This window comes from Spermophilus citellus, assembly GCF_964194105.1.
Source record: "Spermophilus citellus genome assembly, chromosome: 10".
In the NCBI taxonomy this organism is placed as follows: Eukaryota; Metazoa; Chordata; class Mammalia; order Rodentia; family Sciuridae; genus Spermophilus; species Spermophilus citellus.
Window position 1 is genome coordinate 87,209,150 of NC_138197.1, and position 12,704 is coordinate 87,221,853.

General features: G+C 41.3%; 1 long non-coding RNA gene across 1 annotated transcript in view; it reads left to right on the forward strand.

Moving 5' to 3' along the window:
• Window positions 1-11,455, forward strand: part of LOC308657816 — a 156,212-nt gene extending 144,757 nt beyond the window's left edge. The window contains exon 5 of the long non-coding RNA XR_014024071.1: window positions 11,256-11,455. This is a non-coding gene — a long non-coding RNA (uncharacterized lncRNA). The remainder of the gene's footprint in view (window positions 1-11,255) is intronic.
• The last annotated feature ends 1,249 nt before the right edge of the window (window positions 11,456-12,704 follow it).

The following is a 12,704-nucleotide window of genomic DNA, read 5'->3' on the forward strand; positions in this document are numbered from 1 at the left end:
TGTCAGGTTGTGCAGAAAGGCAGAGGCAGAGAGCCTTTCCTAGCGCCTGCTCCTAGGTGGCTATTATTAGAGTCTGAGAAGAGTCAGGCAAGAGGTTGGACCAGGTTGTCCCTTTGTGTGAATTCGTGCCATCTCATCAGCAGTTAGCAGAAAAGACTTGAAGCAGCAGAATTTAAATGGGTGAAATAAGACATATATAGGAAGGGCATTTCACACAGTGAAGAAGTGACCTGTCCCTTGTCCTCCCTTAGTTCCCAGCATGTATTTTAAAAGATGATATTAGATTTTAATGGGAGGAGGGAGGAGTGGACGGAAGGAGAGGCGTACTCCTGAATCCTGCTGTTAACCTTTGCAGGTGAGTTCCCCTCTGATTTAAAAGTGCCCTTACACTGTAGCATCAGGCCTGGCGAACACTTCAAACCACTGTAAGAGTCTTGCCCTCAGTGTGAAGAGTTCCCTCAGGCCCAGGTTCCCTGCCTGATTCCTGAGTGGTTTAATTTGGCTCTGCATTTCTGACTCATATGCTTTCCCCACATTAAATTAGATGGCTTATTTTCTGAGATCAAGTTGGCTATTTTGTCCTCATGGTTGGGTCTCTGTGCTCTTGTGGTTTTTCTCTGCTGGGAATCCTCTAGCTCCAGTGCACATGCTGGCTGCTTTCTTAGCTCAGGCCCTGGTACAAGTTGCCCCCTTTCACAGGAAGTTCCTTCCTCCCCTCTCCCCATGCCTATCCACTCTCAGTCATGCTCCAGAAACAAACATGCTCTAGAACAATCTCAGTTATTTGTTTCCTTGTTTTATTTCCTGCCCCCCCCCCCGCCCCCGCCACCAATCATGGCTGGGTCTCTGTCTCCACTGTATTCCCAGTGCTTAGAACAGCCTTGAGCACACAGTGGCATGCACTAAACATCCCCTCTTATGTAAAGAGCCCTCATACAGCACTAACCACATGCCAGACACTATCCTAAAAAGAGCTTGGTGAATATTAACTCATTTATTCTGTTACAGGCAGCCAACCCAGGGAACATGTCTGGATTCTGGCTGGTCAGATTCTGCTGCCCACCCACATAAGATGTAAGAAAAGGATAGAAAAAGGAAAAATGAATTTTATGCAGTTTGATCAAACTGGGAAGAAGGGGCTAGGTTGCTTCTCCACTGGTGCTTACAGAAGGGATTACAATTTATAGAAACAGAAGCCAGGAGATGTACATATGCAGATTTAGCTAGGCTTTGCTAGCTAGAGAATTAGTGTATTTGGCACCGAGCCAGGCCAGGAGGTAGTTTTTCAGTTTTCATTCTCAGCTTGAGGAAATTCAGGACATTCAGGATGTAGAGAGGCAGGCAACAGGAGGTTGCTTTTCCTTTGCAAGGGGCGCTGATTCAAACCCTTACAACAAATGCCCCGAGGTAGCTCTGCTGATTATCTGTATTTTGTAGAGGGGAAAACTGTGAAGTGACTTGCCTGAACCTGGGCAGTGTAGCTCTGAAGCCTGAGATCTAAACACCTGCCTTAGGCTGCCTTTCTACAATTCTTACTGAATAAGTAAAGACTTATCTGTCATCACCATTACCTAAAGACCTGCAGGACCATTAAAACCTTGAAGTCCCATGAGCAAAACTATCATAACCCTAAAAACAGAAGTCTTAAATATCTGGAAGAGTTCATGCAAGGTGAAGAGTTACACAGTTTGGGGTGCAACTGTCTTAAAGGGTATTGGGTATGCCGTCTCATGCTTGGTTCCTGACTCTCTGAATGAGATAGACAAGAAGTTCAATCCTGAGATGACCCCAACACCATGAGAGGAAAGCGTTTTTCTCTTTAAGCTGATACAGGCACGAGCAGATTGGTCAAATGGCTGGAAAACGTAGGAAACACAAAAGTAGTGAAGATGCTTGGTGGGTTTTGTAAGTTGTTGCATATTTTGAAATGTGTTTTTATTCATAGAACTCTGCTTCATAGATTTTGGTTGATTGTTTAATCTCATACATTTAAATCAGTATAATAAATGTGTACAGATTTTTTATGTGTTCTTTTTAGATATACATGATAGTAGACTGTATTTTGACATACATACGTGGAGTATAACTTATTCTAATTAGGATCCCCTTCTTGTGGTTGAACGTGATATAGAGTTACACTGGTCATATTTTCATATGTGAGTATAGGAAAGTTATGTCTAATTCATTCCACTGACTTTCCTATCCCCCTTCCCTTCTGTCCCCTCTGTCTACAACAATGAACTTCTCTTCTTCCCTCCCTGTCCCCGTTGTTGTGTGTCAGCATTCACATATCAGAGAGACCATTTGGCCTTTGATTTTGGGGGATTGGCTTATTTCACTTAGCATGATATTCTCCAGTTCCATTCATTTACCTGAAAATGCCATAATTTTATTCTTCTTTATGGCTTAGTGATATTCCATTGCATATATGTGTCACATTTTCCTTATCCATTCATCTATTGAAGGGCAGCTAGGTTGGTTCCATAGATTAGCTATCATGAATTGAATCGCCCTAAACATTGATGTGGCTGCATCACAGTGGTATGAGGATTTTAAGTCCTTTGGGTATATAACTGGGTGAAATGGTGGTTCCCATATTTATATTTTTAAATCAATATACCTAGTTTGCAAACATACATGGGGAGTTCTTGGGAATCTTAGAGATATAGAATCTTATTAACTTTCTCCTGTGATTTCACTGTCACCCTCTCATTTTATATCAAACACCTCAACAGTAAGAAGAGCTGGACAATGTTATTTTCTACAGCCTCATTGACTCCCAGGTGGTTGTCTGGACTCTTGTGTTTTCTCTCCACCTCTGTGACTGCTCCTCACATCCCCCTTCATGGCTCCTCTTCAACTTCCCACCTTGTAACATGGGCCTGACCCATGACTCAGCCTTTGGACATCTTCTCTTCTCTGCACTCAGCTCTCTGGTGGCTGCTCTCACTCCCTTGGCTAAATGCCATCTCTATGCTAATGATGCTTAAATGCATGTTTTCAGTTCCCTTCTCTTTGTCTCAGGACTATTAGTCTCTTTGATTTGTTAGTCTCCCTTTTTGTTGTCTAATGGCTATTAGAAGTTTAAAGACACAGAACTGGGCTTCCAAAGTTGCTGCTCTCAGTCTTCTTCCTACTAAATATGTTCTAGTTGCAGAGCAAAGGTCAGGAGACATCACAAACCCTACTCTGACTCTTACCCTCCATATCTGATCTGTCATATATCCTGCTTTTTCCACCTTGAAGATATACTATCTCCACAATCTGGCCTTTCCTTGACACTTCCAGTTGCTGGCCTGGGCCAGCCCATGTCACCCTCTGCCTGACTGATTGCACTGCCTCCTAACCATTCTCCTTCCTTCTCCCTTTGACCCTCCGCCCCTGCCCCGCAAACTATTCCCTGACAGAAGTCAGAGCAATTTCATTTCCTCCAATCATAATCATGACCCCCCTCCATGGACTTCCCCTATCACCTGCAGACCTTGGAAGATACCCTTCCCCTCCACTCAGGGAATCCCCTGCCACTCCCTTTGCCCTCCTTGCTGTCTCTCCTACATTTCACCTTTTACATTGACTCTGTGCTAGAGGGCTTTCCTTCAGGCATTTCTGTGGCTGTCTCTTTGATTCCTTTAAGTCTTTATTCAAATATCACTTTCTACAAAGAAATGAGAAATCTTTGAGATGATAGATATGCTTACTATTTGTTTGATCTGAAATGTCCCTCCAAAGTTCATGTATTGAAGCCTTGGTCCCCAGTGGAGCAGAGTTCAGAGTGGAGCCTTTGCAAGTGGTTGGATTATAAGGCCTCTGACATCACTGGTGGATCGATCCATCGATGGATTCCTAATTTAATGGGTTATTGGAAGGTGGTGGAAACTTAGGATGTGGGGCCTAGATGAAAGGTAGGTTCTTGGAGGTATGCCCCATGGGTATTTCTTGTCCCTGGCCTCTCCTCTTTTTCTCCCTCTGCCTCTTTATTCCTCTTCTTTCTGGCCCTCATGAGATGAGTATGGACTGAAACCTCTGAAATTGTGGGTCTCATTTAAGTTGATTTTCTCAGGTACTTTGTCCCAGCCATGGAGAACTGATTAACACGCTTACTCTAATTTATTTAAGTTTTATATCAAAACAGCATGTAGTACCCCATAAACATATACAATCTTTACATGTCAATCAAAAAAATTAAATGTCAATTTCTAGTGAGACCTTCCCTAGCTACCCTATTTAAAATTGCATCATAGGCCTGGTCCCTCAAACTTTACTCCCTGGCTTTATTTTCTTTCTAAACACTTAAGTCCATACATTCTATAGTGTTAACCTATGCCTAATTTCCCCATCTGATCTAAAAATACTGATAATAATGTCCTCAGAGACTCCTTCTGAGGATTAACTGATGCTATACAAATGTCTAGCACTGCACCTGACACAGAGGAAGTTTTTGGGAAGCGCTAATGAACTTGCACTTTGCATGACCCATCAGGGAGCTCAAGGCCCTACACAAGTGGATGCCCAGTACTTTGCTTTTAAACAAATAAATGGCTTTCTTGGCAGAATCCGCATTTCCCTACTTGTCTTCATTCTGAAGACAACATATGAGTGAGACTGAGGTGCCGCTTGATGCTAAAGATGGGATCAGAACACAGCTCTGGTCCACCATCATTCCTCAGAGAGGTCTTGTCTTAGTGGCCTGAGTCCATCTGACTTCACTGAAGGTTCTGAAAAATAGGGTATCCCCCCCTCCTTGCTGCCACAGCACTGGAGAAAAAGCTGTTCTACAGGGGCATAACCTTTAGAGTGTACTCAGTAATAATGCCTTCTGAAGCATTTATGCAATTAGATATATTTCATTAATCATGTTTTCTGAGCAGAGCAATTTGCAAGAACATGTTCCCTTCTGTCTCACTCTGTCATGTTCCCATCAGCCCTTTCACAAATTAATCTGAATAAAAGCAACTTCCCCTCAGCGGTGAGTTAAAATAAGACACTGTTCACATGATTATTACTTCATTGTGCTTTTACGCACATTCCTCTGTGCTTTTTAATTATATATAATTACCAGGGAACAGAGAGTAAAATCTGTTTAATCTAAAATGAAACATGCTAAATAGATAATGTTTCCAGTTTCTGTTTTTTATTTTTTTTTTAAAGGTGTGACTCTAAGTCAGGAAGGTTCACAGTGTAAAGCCAGACCTTGCAGAAAGTGCAGTCTACGTGATTGAGCATTATTTATTTCATGTGCATCCTATTACCTTAAAAAAAAATTGTCATGCAATTTAGCAACTCAAGTAATGACATCTGGGGTGCCATTATTTCAAATGCCAATTTTTTTCTCCTTATAAAATTAACTGCAAACAAGAGTTAAACTTGATGGTAGCATATGGTGACTTTGATATGACGATATGTTTTTACTGCAGTTTTTGGTGTGCATGTTTTTGATGATGAGAAATTTTATTAACGCCTGCTGCAGTGATCATATTAAAATGCTTGATACTACTTAAGAGGCAGCACAGTTCAGTAGTTAAGTCTCAGACTCTAGAGACACACTTCCTGCTCCTGAATCTAGTTTCACCTTTTTCATTAGCTATGCCATCTAAGGTAATTTAACTTCTCTGTACTTCAGTATCTTCATCTGTACCTCCAGATACAACTGAAGCCATCTTGAAGGGTTGCTGTTAAAACTAAATGGGCATATAAAGTGCTTAAAATAGATCACTCCATGAAAGCTAATTATCACTATCACTTATGAGAAGCAAGATCATGCTGCAGTAACAAATAACTGTGAAATCCTAGTGGCCTGGAGCAACAAAGGCTTATTTCTTGCTCAAACTACATGTCCTTTGTGGAAGGAGTCATTTCAAATGTTACCAGTTGCTGTGGCAGAGGAGGAGTCAACGTTCCAGGCTGGAAGTGACACTGTCACTTCTGCTCCTAATTCATTGGTCTGATGTAGTGGCAAGAGTATCACAGACTAGTGGGGGACAGTGTGAAGAGAGGCCTGGAGGTCTGCACTGGACCACCTGGAAGTGCAATTCACTTCATGTCTGGAAAGCAGAGAGCAAAGATGTTGGGCCAATGGCACTAATAGCATCCACAGTTTCTGTCGTCATGTGCTCTGCAGTGAAGCATGTGGGCTCTCAGTTGGAGTGGCCCTAACCTTTTGGGTTGCTGGTTATCACTGTTGGTGGTGGAAAGCTGCAAGCTTTTGGAAAAGGCTTCAGGAGGATGGAGTGTGGGGGAGTCTTGGAGTACAGGAGGCTGAGCAGAAGGCTGTGTTTAACTATCGCATGCCAATCAGAGCCACAGAACCGTCTGCAACATAAGTGACTTAAAAATGTTCTCCATTAAGGCGGGGGAGGGAGGGAAGGCTATTCTAACACTTAAAAAAAATGTCAGCCCAAAGATAACAGTAGAAATGATGTCCAAAGCCCCTCTGAGGTCCCCTCCACTCTAAAGCCTCTGTATGGTTTCCCAAGCCCTGGTAGCTTCAGCATGTGGTTTTATTTTGATATCTCCATCTAACATTTGATTGTTGATTTGCCTTGAATTTCTCTAAGGCCACCCAAAACCCCAAAGCAAATGACTCAGGATTGGCTCTTGATTAACTATGCCAATGGCAGGTAGTTTTAAATCATGTGCATTTGCCTTTGGTTGGGCTGCTCCTCATTCTGAACTGTGGCCATCATCCCTGTCCTCACTCTTCCAGTCTTCTTCTTGGCTCCTTATATGTAGAAAGTGCGGCTCATGTTATTACCCTTTGTCTTCTGTTCAGTCCACTCCTCTCTCAGATAGGCTGGGCTCCTGCATGGGGATGGGAGTAACAGTGGGAAAGGGTTGAATTGTTGTTTTCCCATTAATCTCTAAATATCTTGGTAATGTATTCCAGGCTTTCCCATTATTATTATTGTAGTAGCATGGATGAAGGAAAGAGCAGAGAAATTCAGATTTCAGAAATCAGGAGTGGAGCCAGGCGCAGTGCCACATGCCTGTAATCCCAGCAGCTCAGGAAGCTGAGGATCACATATTCAAAGCCAGCCTCAGCAATTCAGCAAGACTGTAAGGAATCTAGTGAGACCCTGTCTCAAAATTAAAAAAAAAAAAAATTTAAAAGGGGGAAGGGGGATTGGAGACGTGGCTCAGTGGTTAAGTGCCCCTGGATTCAATCCCTGGTACAAAAAAAAAAAAAAAAAAATTAAAAAAGGGCCAGGAATGGTTTGAAGAAGGGAAGAGTAAAGTGGATTCTTTTTCTATGAGAATATTGTGGGAAAGGATAAGTCCTGTGATACTCCTATCCCCCATCTGACATGATAATACAGAGCAGACCTCTGGGCCACTCTTCACACTGTCCCCCACTAGCCTGTGATACTCTTCATGCACAGGCTTTAGTGGCATAAATACTACATTCAAATTATGGGACTGATGTTTATTAACTGTGTTATTCATGGGAATTCATCTGACTGCTCTGATTTTTTATTTCTTCATTTGCAAAGTAGGGCTTAATGACACTTTTGTGAAGAGTAGTTATAACCATTAGATGAGATAATAGGTGTCATTTCTTGGCATAGTCCCTGACACACTACATTAATTGTAGTTGTTATTAATTAAGACCCAGATAAGGTTTTATTTCTTCTATGAACTCTAACCTGACTACTTCATAGCCTTCTATGTAATAGATTGGTTTGCAACTATAATAGAACTCCTATAACAAATAGCATGTTGGCTTAAATGCAGTAAAATTTATTTCTCATATTAAAGTCCAGAGTATTCCCAGGTTGGGTAGGGAAATTGGTAGTATTGTCTTTGCTCTGTCAGAAACTCAAGGCAATGCCCACTTTATACCTTAATATGTGATTCCTAATGTCCCTCTAGTCACTGTCTGCCATTTAACCTCAAGGATGAGGAGGTTGGAGAACATCTGTTGGACTCTGCATGTCCCAGGTGCACTGATGCTATTGTGCCCATGAAGTTCTCAGTTAATCAAGGGGTAACTGGCTGCTTCAAGGGAGTCTGAGAAAGTGATGGTACTGGGCTTGCAGGCCCCCGTGACCCTGATAAAGAGAGGAAGAGGATTTTGATGACTAGCTACCTGTCCATACTAAAAATCTTTGTACGTGTGTTAGGAACATCCCTTCCATTAACCCGTCAGCTCCTTGAATCAGAAAACTTATTTTAACCTTAATCTATAAAATTGTGTCCAGTGATAGACACACAAGACTATACATTTCAATCCTAGAAATGCTTTTGGATTCAGCTGAATGAATAGGACTATTATCAGACAAATATCTGACATCTGATCTCCACTGTATCTGAATGTTACTTTGAAATGAAATAAAATGGAGTCATTTGGGACAGGGATTTAATGTCTTTGATAATTCACTTCTTGTATCAGTTCAAAGATGTTAAAAACAGGAACACTGAGTTTTTCAGCGATATGTGGATTCCATTAGCAATTCCTATTACTAAAGTTATTCACCATGGTTATTTACTGATACTTTTAGGGTACATTAGGTTTTTCTGTGTTATTGTTCAATCATCTTTTAAAGTTATAGATTCATATATATATTCTTTCCTCAAAGATAAACACCATTTTTGAAAATAAGCATAGTGAATAAATCAGAATTTTGCAGGGTTTCAGAGTAAAACAATTTGGTGTTAGACTTTTTTAAAACCTATAATTTTAATCTAAAAGTCTAATAAAAACATGTCTGACGTTAGAAAATTTTACCTCAATTATATAGAAAGTATGCAAATAGGAGCCAAATAAATGATAGGAGATAGGTCATTAGATTTGGTGTAAATAATAATAAGATATTTAAAATTTCCCTCCTCCAGGCAGTTGTGCCAGTTGTTGTGTTTCTTAGCATCCATCCTTCCTTCTTTCTAGCTACTTTGTGCCATCACCCTGGCTTGACGATGCCCAGTACTTTTGGCTTTGCCAGCTGTTGCCTTAATTTGCCTCTGCCAAATGCATGTGCTACTGACCAGAGGGCTGGAGGTAAGAGAAAAGACTTCCTCCCATTAGTTCCTTTGTTTCCTATTCATGCTGCATTACCCTAGCCAAGCTCCTCCACCCCAGCCCCTTGCAGCAGTTCCATTCAGTAGCATCTGTTAGAAGTAGGTTGCAGTTTCCCCCAACACCCATAGAATCCACCTTCTTGCATCTTTAGAGACATCTAAAGCAGCCATTGATTGATTTCCTTTGTGGGTCAGGGTACTGGGTTCTGTGTCCTTGGAACCTGCCTGTCAATCTCAGAGAAACCTGAGCCAGCTAGATAAATAGCTGCCCTTCCCAGAGGTCTGAGTTTCAGGTTCACCACACTCCATGTCTGAGCTCTTAAGTGTTAATCATTCCAATGTCTTCCCCTAGTTCCTTCCAGGATTGGCGGTGGCTTCCTACAACTGCCACCTTCGTGTACCTTCTCTTTTGGTTATTGCAGTGTTGCAATACCTTAGTTGACAATTTTTATTTTCTTCGCTCTGTTAAAATGACTACTGCTTCTCTCTCCTGGCTGGGACCTGATGGATACAATACTTGAAGGCCACCAGAATGACATATATTTGAATCACATCTTCATTGCTTGTAGATTCAGACTTTTAAAAGTTCAGTTTAACCATATGCCCTTTTACTCAGTTGTATAGCATTTAAAAGAAACAGCTAAATGACATTTGCTTCTGAATTTGGTATTTGGACAAGACCTTGGGAATGAATAGATTTTGGACCAAGCATTGCCGCTACATCTTTTTATCTTAGACAGATATGTTTTTCTGTGACCCATTTTCCACTGGCTATACTGGGGGCAAAGTGGTCTTACCCCCTTCTGACCTTCATAACACCTTCAGACAGGTGAATCACATATTGTGATGTGGCTGGGTATAAAATGACTCATAGATGGGGACTTTTCTCTAGTGCTAACATTTAAAAATGTATATTTGATGGACATGTTTCTAAAATACCAAACTTACTTCCTTGAACTTTTAAGCAGAATGTGTTAAGTATATTTAGAAATTTTTTTTATTAACTCAAGATTGTAATTTTTACCCTTAGAGGTTGTACTGCCTTAGAATAGATGTTCTCCTTGGGGATCATTGGCAGAAAGAGCCCCTGATGATTACAATAATGAGGGAGGTGAAATAGCATCAACTATACCTAACACTTTTGGAACTTATAGGGGCCCTTTAGGTCCTCTATACACATAATCTCATTGAATCCTACAACCCCTGAAGGGAGGTACTATATTGACCTTCACTTTACTGATGGGGAGATGAGAAACTTTATAGAATTATTGCCCAAGGTTCCACAGCAAAAAGTGACAGAGGCAGAATCAAAGTCTGTCTGACTTTGAAACCCACCCTCTAATTCACTGGCTTGTGTGTGTGTGTGCATGATAGTTGTATGTTTTAAATTTACACATTTATTTATGAAACAAATTCAGGGCCAACCATGTGAAAGCTATTGTACTGAGAAGAGTGGGAATTACCAAAAGCAGAAAGGAGATTAAAGAAAGGGCTAAAATATTACCTACAATACCACGTAGCAGGCAAAAGGATCCTAAGTAGTAAAGTGTGTTTGGCAACACCACAGAGAGAGGGACGTCCTTGTGGGGAGGCTGGTAGAAGTGGGCCCATGCATTGACGGAATGAGTCTGGGGTGAGAGGAACCATGGGAGGGAAGAGCCAGAGGGGCACATGGGTGGGAGAGCTATAAGCAGGGAAGGGTAGGATAGTTTGGGGCCAAGTTGCTTGGAAATCAAGCTAGTCTTGATACACCCCTTTCATGCACTTTCACCTTCTCTGCCATCTGCAATTGTATCAACGTTGTCCAAACTCTGACCTTTAAATGGGTGAGACATTAGGACAAATAAGATAAATAAGAACTTGGATGTTGTCCCTACTATGTGCCTGGTACTGACTGGTCTAAGCACTTTCTTCTTTATAACCACCTGAGGAAACAGATGTTATTATTATCTTCACTACAGTGGAGAAAGTGGGGCACACAGAGGTTAAAGAACCTGTCCAGTGTCCCTCAGCTAGCACTTGGCTGAGCCAGGATTCAAATCCAGCCTGACTGGCTCTAGAGCCTGATGATCTTGATTGCTATAATATAATAACCTAAAGAGAGGGCTGGGGGGGGGGGAAGAGAGAGAGAGAGAGAGAGAGAGAGAGAGAGAGAGAAACATAAAGGAAAGGTAAAACTCTTTATTGCAAATGGCCTTAGGAGGCTCCAACTCTGTCCAAGAACCTATGCTTTCTCCTCCCAGGCTAAGTGCTCTCCTGTCTGGTCAACTGAGGCTGAGACTTGCCAGCTGTGGACTTGCCTAGTTCCCTGAAGATTGTACGGCCTTGAAGTTGGGGACAGCATCTTATTCCCCAGTACATGCACTTGAGTGTCTTTAGTAAGTGGCCATGAGTTCTCCAGGAAGAAAGAAACATCTCCAATGGCTACGTGCAGCTATTACAAAAGAAAAGATTTAAGGAAATTGTTCACCCAAGTTGGATTATTCCTTTCAAGATCCAAAGAAATAAAACTGTCTGTGACTCTTTTCTTTATGTGCACTAGCCTGGCAAGGAATCTGATTTAAAAACTAAATAAATAAAAAAGTCTTTTCTGGATGCCAAGAATAACTGATGGAAATGAGGCGAGTGCAAAGGAAGGAGATTTACTTATAAGCGGGGCGGGGTTGGGGGGAGTTACTGCAAAACACAGCCTCAGGTTGAGGTTCAGAGAATCTGGGGAATAACAGAGGATGCTTAGTGTTTTCTGAACTCCTCGATTGTCTCTCACTTCCTGAGATTTTTCTGGAATTGAATTAGGTTGCAACATACTTCATAAAACCACACTGAGCTGGGTGTGGTAGTGCACACCTATAACTCAGGAGGCTGAGGCAGGAGGTATTTCATCAAGTCACTGGCCAGCCTCAGCAATTTAGTGAGGCCCTAAGCAACTTAGTGAGACCCTCTATTAAGTGTCATGCATTCCACTATTGTCATGTATTTAAAAAAAATAAATAAATAATAAAAAATAAAAAGAGCTAGGGATGTGGTTCAGTAGTTTAGCACCCCTGGGCTAGATTCCCCAATATCAAACAAAAACAAAAACAAAAAGCACAATGAATTAAAATTAAATCTTTTCTTTATGATTTGGATGGTAATGTAGGGATATTACATCATGTAGCAGCCATTATTCTGAACATTATATAGATTCACAAAAACTACTCTAGTTATTTGAACTTTGGGAGTGTTTAGATTCTAGGTAAATAAGAGTCTGTGAGAGTTGGATTTTGCATGAAACTTTTAGAGATAAAATTTATTCCAAATTTTAGGATAATAATAAATAACAAAGAGCCATTTTTTTGTGAGCATGATTTAGGCTTAGAAGAAATCTAGAGATTGCCTAGTTTTGGGTCCCCACAGAAAGAAGTAGTGATCTAAGTCAGGAGACCGCCACCTAGCTTTGTTGCACAGACTCAGGACCCTCAGCTCAGTGCTCTTTCTGGGCATCTGAACATATCTGACTGAAATAATGCGGCTTTTCATCAGTCCTTATCTATTTAACTCTGATACTGGCTCAAAGTTGATAAGATAGTTCACTTGTCTGAAGTACTTCAAGATTTAGAGTCCATCTCTGACTGTTTCTTGCTTCCATTCCCCCCCCCCCCAAATCACACTGAAAAAGTGCAAAAGCATGTTGGTGTTAGACACAATAGTAC